Below are 12,094 nucleotides of genomic sequence, written 5' to 3'. Positions count from 1 at the left end.
AGTGCCTTTGAGTTGACGGCATGAACATGCGCAGTTTGGCGCGAGATGACCGTTAGACCCATAACGTGTCTACAATACATTTTGCCTACAAATCAGATTGGGGATTTATATTGGAGAAGCCTATCTTCATACTGTACTGTTTTTGACCGTGTGACTGGATGCAGAAGAGCATCCCCAAACCATCACATTACCACCACCTATGCTTGACCGTTGGTATGAGGTTCTTACTGTTGAATGTAGTGGTTTGGGGATGCATTGCTGCCTCAGGACCTGGACGACTTGCCTTAATAGAGCAGAATTCATTGTTCCTTCTATCAGAGAATTCTACAGGAGAATATCAGGCTGTGAGCTGAAGCGCAGCTGGGTCATGCAGCAAGACAATGATCCAAAACACACAATCAAGTCTACATGAAAATAATAAGCAACAAATTTTAAGTTTTGTAATTTCCTAGTCAAAGTCCAGACCTAATCCCAATTGAGATGTTGTGGCAGGACTTGAAACAAGAAGTTCATGTTTGAAAGCCCACAAATGTCGCTGTGATAAAGCAGTTCTGCATGACTGAGAGACCCAAAATTCCTCCACAGCGACACGAGAGACTGGTCAACAACTACAGGAAGCATTTGGTTGCAGTCATTGCGGCTAAGGGTGGCACAACCAGTTATTGAGTGTAAGGGAGAAATTACTTTCACACAGGGGAATTGGGTTGCAAAAAATGTAATTAAATAAATAAACTAACTATTATTGTAAACTCAGCTTCTTTTCTAATATATGTTTTTGGTTGAAGATCTGATAACATTCAGTATCAAAAATCGAAAAAATCAGAAAGGGGGCAAATACTTTTTTACAGCACTGTAATTCCCCTTTCAAATAATTTCCAAGATAAGGCTTGATAATTTGTGTAACAATGGCAACCATTGGCTATAGATAGTGAAACACAGCATAAACACAAAAGCAGTAACATATGCAAAAGAACAAATGGGAACAGTCATTTGTAACATGGCCATGGGATTCTGAAAAAGTCTGTTTTGTATGAGCTCTCATGTCATGCATGACTGGCACCTTCTCTTCAGTTGGACTGGTCACTCTCCGCATTCTTATTTTGTTCAGGGAAGAAATTATAATAATGGTGCTGTATATTCATTCACATTTAGAAAATAAGGCGTTTTCACTTCATTCACATAGGAAAATACTCTTGCATGACCTCTGCTTCAGTGGCCTGCACTCTTTTCAATTAGTGTAGTTTCTGCTCCCCTGGCTAAAGCCTGCTTGATTGTACTGCTGGCCACCCTGTTGGAAGAACTGTTCAAACTGTCCTCCTTGGTTAAAACGTCTGACCCCCTCGCCTTCCCCAGCCTCCCCCTGTCCTCTTCCCCTACGACCCCCATCAGCCACCCCTGTCCTGTGGTGGTCGTGTTGGTAACTACCTCCTTGGCCTTGATGCCCTCCTGCAGGGTAACCAGGGCCCTGGAAGCCCCCTTGATAGTTTTCAGCTCCGTAACCTCCTTCCCCCCCCCACCTCCTTGGTGGCCACCTCCTTCCTGGTAAAAGCCCTGGTAACCACCACCTCTTCCTTCGTCCGACCAGCCTCCCTGCACCTTTTCCCCTCTGACACCCCCTCTGACACCCCTCCAGCCCCTTTCATAACCCCCTCCTCCACGCTCGTAACCCCTCGGCCCCCCTGAGAGTGCTGGTCATAGCCCACCCTGACGCCTCCTCGTCTACCCCCGCCATAGTGTCCACCTCCCTGAGGGCCGTCCAGCCTCTTCTGCCAGGTGGGCATCTCTGGTGGGGGCGTCTCGATCTCGGTGGGTCGCCCACCTCTGTCTGGCACGCGTCCCATCAGAACCTGCTCAACAAGACACAAAAAAAGAAGATCAATAGTTCATCAAGAGAATGTGTACAAGCCAAGGGGTGTTTTCTGACATAAGGTCTATCTACAAGAAACTCATGGACAATATGGTCACAGATATAAAATAGGAATACATTTTTTTTTAAAGTTATTCAAGTATAAATTACCAAAGGTACGACAGATTAACAGAAAATCTATGGCAATTTCCCCGAATTACTGAAGATTTGCAACCCTATTTCTGACAGCACAGCCTAAATAAATGTTAATATTTATGTGACATGAAGTATGAAAAAAAAATATGACAGCAGCACGCAAGGTAACAATGAGATAAAGGTTAACAGTTAGCAAGTGCTGAAGTACAAATCTGCTACCTACCTTGTTAATGGCACAAGCAGTCCTCTCCCTCGTCCTGCCACTACTTGTGTGCATAATCTTGGAGAGGTCCTCTCGTGCAGCAAAAAGGTGAGCCACAGAGACTTTGCGCTTTGTGGCTAGGGTTGAATGCAGAGGCGGGTATACATTGGCCAGCTTTTCAGCATGTTTCTATGTAAGAGTAGAAGTACATTCTTTACAGTACTCAATTGTTAACAATAAAAATGTATTGTTAATGTTGTAAATTAATCAACTATAGTCGCAACCAGTTACACTTTTTTTCTTCCCAGTATAGAGGTCTCACCTTAGCTTTATCCGACCAACCAAAGGACTGAACAGTCACGTCAAGACGTTTCAACAACATCTTCCTTCGAACTTCATACTCATTCACAAGTGCGTGATTGAGGTCTTCAATTTGTTCCTGTAAAAGAGATCATATGCACAAAATAGTATGCCGCTTAAGAATGTTTGTTGTTGTAACTAAACACATATTCAACCAAAAATATTTTTGTTTGAAGTGGGAAAGATATTCCGCTATGCACATCTTTATTGTTTTTAAGAGTCATACAAAGTGAACTGGTCCAAGTGCCTTCTTCATCAGAGGACCCCCAACAGGAGTTAATGGCACTTTGGCTAGAGCTTCCTTCAGCTGAGGAAAAAAGGAGAGGACATTAATGTTGGGAAAAACAGACCTTAGCTAAAGTCTAGCTGCATCCAACAAAAAGACACAGACCTATCATGACATCAAAAAAGCATTCTGCCATAGCCTGGTGTGACATGAACTGACCTTATTCTTGATCCCACTGAAGAACTGGAACATGGTGATGTTGGCTGGGGGTTTGGACATGCCCAGGGACACACAGATCCCCTTCAGCTCCATAAATACAACACTGCCCCTGGCCACCTGGGCTGCCCTCTGAGGCTTGTTGACCAGGCTCATCCTGGATGCCTCCAGCTCCGAGATCAGTAAGGCTGAGAGAGAGAGAGCATATCATTCAAGAGGCAATCATACAGTCTTATTATGAATTTGTTAAATTATAGGGAAACTGACAACACAGGGAGAAGGGTGACTTATGCTGTTCACATACTGATGAGCAGTAGGCAGTTTGTCTTGTTGAGCAGCCTCTAGGTGACATCTCCTGTGGTGAGGACATTGTAAGGACAGGCCAGCTCAGACAGAAGACCACTCATCTCCAGCTGGAACCCCTCTGCCTCACTGGAACCTGGGTAGGGTAGATGGAGAGATTGTGCAAGAACAACTCAGGGAACTACAATTAAATGTTTTTATTAAGTTTACCAACACTGAGATGGGTTAAGATGAAAACCGACTCACAGTTGGTGGCATGGACATTCTCCTCCAGGTGACAGTAGAGCTTGAGCTCTGAGATGATCCAAGCACAAAGCATGGTGAACTCTGGTGCCGGTGCTCCCCCGCTCACCAGTGCTCCATCCTCCAACAGAGGGCCTTGGTACCTGAGAAAACATTGACAGTAACCTCATAAGACTTTCATTAAAAACCAATACTTAACAGCTTATCTAGCTAGTCATTAACAAAAGAAGCTGCGTGTGTGCTTCAATTGACAAGGTCCCATTACTGGATTGATTTGACTCTGAATAGCAACCAGACATGAGATAAGTGGGACCTTCTGGCATATCTACAGATTCCTGCTTCAGTGTATATTCATAAAACTCAGGCAGTACCGGCCCTCTGATTGTGCCTGCTGAATCGCAACGTCAAACGGTTGTCATGATAGGGTATGGATTCAGCCAAAATAGATATGTCGTGACGCCACTTATACAGTGTCACCACTTATACAGTGCATGCGGAAATTATCCAGACCCCTTGACTATTCCCATTTTATTAGCCTTATTCTAAAATGGATTAAATAATATTTTCCCCCTCAATCTATACACAATACCCCATAATGACAAAGTGAAAACAGGTTTAGACATTTTTGCAAATGTATTAAAAATGAACAGAAGTACCTTATTTATATAAGTATTCAGACCCTTTGCTATGAGACTTGAAATTGAGCTCAGGTGCATCCTATTTCCATTAATCACCCTTGAGATGTTTCTACAACTTGATTGGAATCCACCTGTGGTAAATTCAATTGATAGGACATGATTTGGAAAGGCACACACCTGTCTATATAAGGTCCCACAGTTGACAGTGCATGTCAGAGCAAAAACCAAGCCATGAGATCAAAGGAATTGTACGTAGAGCTCCGAGACAGGATTGTGTCAAGGCACAGATCTGGGAAAGGGTACCAAACAATTTCTGCAGTATTGAAGGTCCCCAAGAACACAGTGGCCTCCATCATTATTAAATGGAAGAAGTTTGGAACCAACAAGACTTTTCCCAGAGCTGGCCTCCCGGCCAAACTGAGCAATCGAGGGAGAAGGGCCTTGGTCAGGGAGGTGACCAAGAACCCGATGGTCAATATGACAGGGCTCCAGAGTTCCTCTGTGGCGATGGGAGAACCCTCTAGAAAGACAACCATCTCTGCAGCACTCCACTAATCAGGCCTTTATGGTAGAGTGGCCAGACGAAAGCCAGTCCTCAGTAAAAGGCACATACACACAGCCCCCTTGGAGTTTGCCAAAAGGCACCTAAAGACTCTCAGACCAAGAGAAACAAGATTCTGGTGAAACCAAGATTGAACTTTTTGGCCTGAATGCCAAGCGTCATGTCTGGAGGAAACCTGGCACCATCCCTACGGTGAAGCATGGTGGTGGCAGCATCATGCTGTGGGGATATTTTTCAGCGGCAGGGATTGGGAGACTAGTCAGGATCGAGGGAAAGATGAACAGAGAAAAGTACAAAGATCCTTGATGAAAACCTGCTCCAGAGTGCTTAGGACCTCAGACTGGGGCGAAGGTTCACCTTCCAACAGGACAACGACCCTAAGCACACAGCCAAGAGAATGCAGGAGTGGCTTCGGGACAAGTCTCTGAATGTCCTTGAGTGGCCCAGTCAGAGCCCCGACTTGAACCTGATGGAACATCTCTGGAGAGACCTTTAAATAGCTGTGCAGCGACTCTCCCCATCCAACCTGACAGAGCTTGAGAGGATCTTCAGAGAAGCATGGGAAAAACTCGCCAAATACAGGTGTACCAAGCTTGTAGCGTTATACCCAAGAAGACTCGAGGCTGTGATCGCTGACAAAGGTGCTTCAACAAAGTACTGAGTAAAGGGTCTAAATACTTATGTAAATGTGATCCGTTTTTTATTTAATTTCTAAAAACCTGTTTTTGCTTTGTCATTATGGGGTATTGCTGTAACGTAACAAAGTGTAGAAAAAAATCAAGGGGTCTGAAAACTTTCCGAATGCACTATGCCAGCTGAAATGTGGTGGGTACTCTCTTCGTTCGCTGGACTTTATCCTGCTAACTGTTCCAAATGTCCGAACTGAATTTGGTAAAAGGGCTTTTATGTACTCTGCGCCATTGTCTTGGAACACCTTACAAAATACTTTTAAACTGGAAGAACTTGTCCCTATTGGTATTTTTAAATCACTGATGAATGATCTTGACACTGATTCCCTGACCAGACAATGTTTTTAATTTGCAAATTTGATTTTGTTATATTCTTGTGAATTCTATGGTTCTTACTAGATTACTTGTAGTTTTTCATGTTGTTTGTCTGTAATTTTTGTAATGACTTGGCGCTGCCTATCTTGGCCAGGACGCTCTGAAAAAGAGATTTTAAATCTCAATGAGCCCTTCCTGGTTAAATAAAGGTTTAATAATAATAATAAAAAATTCATGATTTCGACTGGCTGAGAAACGCTGCCTGCCTTTCTGTCTCGTTCCGACATGTTCATTACTATGGGACAGCTGGAGATCAAATCTGAATATTGAAACAATGTTGCAAATGTTGGAGAGACGGACAGCAAGGTTTATACAAATCTCAGCTGTTGAAAACAAAATGTTAGTCTAAGAAAAACATGAGATAATGTCTAGATGCTTTTTATATTGGAGATCAAGTTCATAAATTGGCTGGCTGGGCTGATGAGATAGTGGATTGTGAAGTCAGATGGAACAGAGTAAATAGGCATTTTAACCGTTGGTAAATAGTGGAATAGACACCTGCTGGAATGCAGTTTCAACCAATCAGCATTCAGGATTAGAACCACCAGTTGTATAATTGTATTCACACTGCCCTTGCCTTTGAATGAGGACTAAACTATTTTTCCAACATTCACTCAATGCACTCTGGGTTTTTACAAAGTGCAGGACAAGCAATTCCATCAGATCGTGTTGGGGAGTAGTAAACTACATGTAGTGTAACTAGTAATTTAACTACATTTTACAGTAGCTTGGTGGTAGTTGAACTAAATTTAAATCTTGGTCATGTATTCAGCAGTTAATTACCTTATTTTCATTTTTTTGGGGTGGCTGACCATCTTACTCATTAAGTGTTTGATCAGATTTTCGAATACATTTGCATTGTTGTAAGAGTGATTAGAGGGCCTACAAGCCACCATGCAGACCTTTGGAACATCTACATTTTTAAAAAGTCTAATAAATCCATGTAATATAGCCTACACCTTCACAATAAATCCATGTAATATAGCCTACACCTTCACAATAAAGCCATTATTTATTTTAGACAGGTCTAAAGAAGCACGATATGAAGAAAATGTAGTCTATGTCAGAACAATAGCATACTCAGTTGTCCTGATGTGGCTATGCAAAATGACTATGGGCTACACTAGTTCATTTAGCAGACAACATTTTAATGGCATTATTTTATTGTATGAAGAACACAATTGAATATGCTTAATTTAGAGTTATTCGTGTAACTTTAGTAGTTCTACAAATGTTGGGCTATATGTTTTGATTTTTAATACATTGTAAGGCTGCATGATGAAACTCTAATGAGGATTTGAAAAAAGTCGCTTGAAAGGCATGAGCTCTGCCTTGTTTTTGTGCAGGCAGTACACACTCCAATAGTCTCTCATTCACAATTTGACAAGCACTTGATAATGCCTCGAATTTCCCAGCGGCATCCCCTTTGTGGCAGTAATGCACCCTAAAAAAAAAATCCATGCCCTTTGTGGCCGGGAGTGCTGCGTTGTGCCTTCTCCCTGAATGTGCTGCGCAATCCGAAGCGTCTCTCACTCACACCGCTCTCAGTCACGTGTTCGGGTCGTTCTTACAGACAGACACGTCCAGGACTCAACTGCACGCGTCCTTATCCAATTCCGAGGTGCATATCGAAGATTTTGGATGAACTGTCCACATTTACTTTGCGTCAGCCAACGAGATGAGTAGGCCTAACGAACAGCAAAAGCACTATCCTATGTCAATCTACTATCCCCCATAGTACAAAAGTCGACCTATTCTATTCTGTGCGAGAAATAAATATTCCAAACAGTCTGGGACAGTTGTGGGATGCGATAGATCCCAAATTAATACAACCACTAGCATCAAAAAACCTGTTTTTATGCAATCTGTCTGACGCAACAGATCAGAACGTTAAGCTTAAAATGTTGATCAACTATTAGGCTGTTTCTTCACATTATAAGCGCAGCAATGCGCACATGGCAGCAGGCTATAAGCACCAATGTTCCATTAGCGGAAAATACCATTATCAAAAGTGACCGCAAATGCAATTATGCATGTAATGCTTTTATTATAAAGGTGCATTTTTATGGTGAAAATGATCTTCCCCAAAATTGAAACTCAGGCGCTGCTTATAAATGACAGTTAGGCTCTACATCCCTTGTAAAGCGGATTAATGTGCTTTACAAGGGAAGTTATTTGGCCACTTTAGTTGTGATACAAACCTTATTAAAACATATTGGCCTACGGGCTAGGCTACATGAGGTGTGCGACTATGATTTGAACAAGTCGCAAAAAAGACATTGTTTCTTATGCTGGGCATCATTCACAAGTGATAATATAGAATTCACAAGTGATAAACTAATATTGTCACCCGTCAGACTATTTTTTATTTAATCTTGTCTTTACTTATACTAAATAATATATGTGTGAAATTAGTTTTGATTTGGAATGGACCATTATCATGCACCTGTCTCGGAACAGTGGCAGCGGTGGAAAAATACATGTCATCTATGCACTTAAATAGTGAATGGAGGACGCTTTTCCCCGTGGTTAATTTCATGGAATCCTCTTTTTATTAGCAGCAATTACTCTGTTTTCTCCCACAATTGCTTAGCCTATAGAAAATGTTGCGCAACATGAGCTCTCATGAAGTGTTTGATTGGATTTCCGATACGTTTGCATTGATGTCAGAGTGATTAGAGGGACAGTAGAGTGCTGGGTACCAGGCAGTTAGCTAGTTTGGTAGTCTACTAATGACCATCAGCAGCATCAGAGCTTGGTGAAGCCTAATTACCGTGACTAAACGGTCATGTGGAATTTGACTGCATTCATGACGCTGGTGTGGCGGTAATACGGTCACCGCAACAACCCTAGACCAGCCTAAATCTCAAATGAAAAAGTTTGTGCTTAATAGGCTAAATTACTCATTCTGTTAACATCTGACTCCAGAGTGATTTAGTCTGACATTTCAGATTTAGATATCGGATGTAGTGAAATACGTTTTAAAGTAATGTTAGTTAAGTAAACTATATTTTTCTTAAAACCTCTATGGGCTAGGTGGTGCACTCCATCAACAGCAGGTGCATTTCAAGAGCGGCAAATTTGAATCCAAATAAATGTCAAAATTCAAATTTTTCAAACATACAACTATTTTACACCCTTTGAAAGATAAACATCTCCTTAATCTAACCACGTTTTACGATTTCAAAAAGGTTTTACGGCGAAAGCATAAATTTAGAGTATGTTAGGACAGTACATTTACAAGAGTTGTGTGTAATGTTTTGTCAATTCAAAGACAGGGTCACCAAAACCATAAAACCAGCTAAAATGATGCACTAACCTTTTACAATCTCCATCAGATGACACTCCTAGGACATTATGTTAGACAATGCATGCATTTTTAGTTCTATCAAGTTCATATTTATATCCAAAAACAGCGTTTTACTATGGCATTGATGTTGAGGAAATCGTTTCCCTCCAATAACCGGTAGTCAAGTCAGCGTCACAAATTAAATAATAAAAATTAGAAAACATTGGTAAAATATTATATTGTCATTTAAAGAATTATAGATTTACATCTCTTGAACGCAATCAACTTGCCAGATTTAAAAATAACCTTACTGGGAAATCACACTTTGCAATAATCTGAGCACTGCGCCCAGAAAAATACGCGTTGCGATACAGACTAGACGTCATGTTGGGGAGATCTAAAATCGAAAATACTATGTAAATAATCCATTACCTTTGATTCTCTTCATCAGATGTCACTTCCAGGTATCACAGGTCCATAACGAATGTAGTTTTGTTCAAAAAAGCTCATCATTTATGTCCAAAAATCTCCGTCTTGTTAGCACATGATCTAAGCCAGCCGGACTTCTCGTCATGAACGAGGGGAAAAAATATATTTACGTTCGTTCAAACATGTCAAACGTTGTATAGCATAAATCATTAGGGCCTTTTTTAACCAGAACATGAATAATATTCAAGGTGGACGAATGCATACTCTTTTACAACGTATTGGAACGAGGGTACCCAACATGAACTCGCGCGCCAGGTGTCTAATGGGACATCATCGTTCCATGGCTCTTGTTCGGTCAGATCTCCCTCCAGAAGACTCAAAACACTTTGTAAAGGCTGGTGACATCTAGTGGAAGCAATAGGAAGTGCCAAAATATTCCTCAGCCCCTGTGTTTTTCAATGGGATAGGTTTAAAGGTAATACAACACATCAGGTATCCACTTCCTGTCAGAAAATGTCTCAGGGTTTTGCCTGCCAAATGAGTTCTGTTATACTCACAGACACCATTCAAACAGTTTTAGAAAATTTAGGGTGTTTTCTATCCATATGTAATAAGTATATGCATATTCTAGTTACTGGGTAGGAGTGGTAACCAGATTAAATCGGGTATGTTTTTTTATCCAGCCGTGTCAATACTGCCCCCTAGCCCTAACAGGTTGGGTAGCTTTAGTGTTGTTCTTCCAGTGTGAAGTAATTGGTAGCTTGGTAAACTATATTTTCAGAGTAGCTTCCCCAACACTGGTTATCGGACAGCTAGATACACTTAACTACATTTTGGAAGCTAATAGATTGCATTTAGTTAAAATATGAATCATAATCATTATAATCAGAAGATATTAACATGTAAATATTATTGGTAATATAATAAATAGCAGAAGAATACTGCAGATTACCCTAATCTTAACCCTTAACCAATTTAAATGGCTACTTCAATGGGGTAACGTCAGAGTTGGGATGTCCCAAGGATCCCTGATAGCAAGGGCCTTGATTTTGTACCCTATGTTGTGATTCCCACTAAATAAGCTGTCTTCTTACACTATTCAAACCCCACAATCAAATACACCGCTTTTGAAGCGATTTTAGCCTATATATCACATATTGCAAACAAATAATCTAAACATCGTGTCAGTACAAAACGTCACATATTTTGGGCATTGCTGTGCATCTTTGAGAATCGCTAATCCATATCCAAAAACAGCACACATTTTGGCCATGAACCTGCACATCAGAATCATCATCATCATCTCTTTTGTGGCACCATTGGAAGGGGTTGTGACTAATTAAATAATGGTAAAAAAATTATGATGGCAGGGGAAACAGTGTTGCAGTTGTCTAGTGCAGGGTGTCCCAAACTTGGTCTTGGGCAGCTCTTGGGTGCATGTTTTGTATTCTTGCCCTAACACTAATAACCAAATAACCAACTCATCATCAAGTTCTGATTATTTTAATCAGTTGTGTAGTGGTAGGCAGTGTTTGACTTGGACTGAAATAGGTGCCGGTAACTTTATATTTAGGTGCAGGAGCTCCAGAATACCTTTCGAGATAATATTCTTTAAGAGGTGGAGGAGCTCAAGCAGTAGAACATTTGAGGTGCCGGTACTCAGTTCCAGTGACCTCCTGTAATCAGCTCCAGTGAGCTCCTGCCCAAGTCAAGCACTGGTGCTAGGGCAAAAATTCAAAAGGTGCAGGGGGAAGGACTGAGTTTTGGAAACCCTGGTCTACTATGCGGTGAGGGAATTATGACAAGTGAACCTGGGTAACTTTGTGTTCACATTGCCCTAAAAAAGGGAACTGGACCATGGAATTCTAGGGCTCTTTTGAGGGGTCTGAGTTCCTCTGGAGTATTCACACTGCACAAAAAGTAAAGTGAACCGCACTGAGTTCACAAATTGTCTGAAAGGGACCAAGTGTGAAAACACCCTTATGTAACCATGATTGAGTTCCAACCCCAGTGCAGCTCAGTGTAAACAAGCGTAACAGTAGGGTCGTTTTCTTACGGCAATTTACTGCTCAGCCAGATCTCTCTGGTTGTGACAGCCGTCCGATGACGGGCAGTCAATTTAACAGCTAAGTTAGCAGGTTAGCTAACCACCTGAGCTAGCGAAAACATAATCAGATAGGCTAAATAAAGACTATTCTCATCATTTTTTTTAAAAACCAACCCCAGATCTTCAATTGAGTCACGAATATCCATTTTTGTTTGCATTTTCTTCAATTGATTAAACCGCAACAATAAGCTGAAATATCACTCTAGTATAAGACTTGTGCTGGGTTGGCATGCTGGGGTCCTAACCTGACCGCTTACCAGTGATAGGGCTGCCGATACAATGCCTATGCAGATTGCCCCATCGAGTAGGGTTTACATTTTAAAGTATTAGTGCCATATGCTATAATCATTTGTCATGCACCAAAGAAAAAAATACAGCCTAATTTCCCATATGGGTAAAAAATATAAATTGTGTCCTGGAGACAGGGTGCCAGGCTGCCAGCATAGATATACA

At 41.3% G+C, this 12,094-nt stretch overlaps 1 pseudogene; it reads right to left on the bottom strand.

The window, feature by feature from the left end:
- Positions 1 to 1,209: 1,209 nt before the first annotated feature.
- LOC106605604 (protein FAM98A-like) lies at positions 1,210 to 11,799 on the bottom strand (annotated as a pseudogene).
- Positions 11,800 to 12,094: the final 295 nt, after the last annotated feature.

The sequence above is a fragment of the Salmo salar genome, chromosome 01 (genome assembly GCF_965601325.2).
Source record: "Salmo salar chromosome 01, fSalSal1, whole genome shotgun sequence".
Taxonomy (NCBI): Eukaryota; Metazoa; Chordata; class Actinopteri; order Salmoniformes; family Salmonidae; genus Salmo; species Salmo salar.
This window is presented reverse-complemented; position numbering and strand designations above follow the sequence as displayed.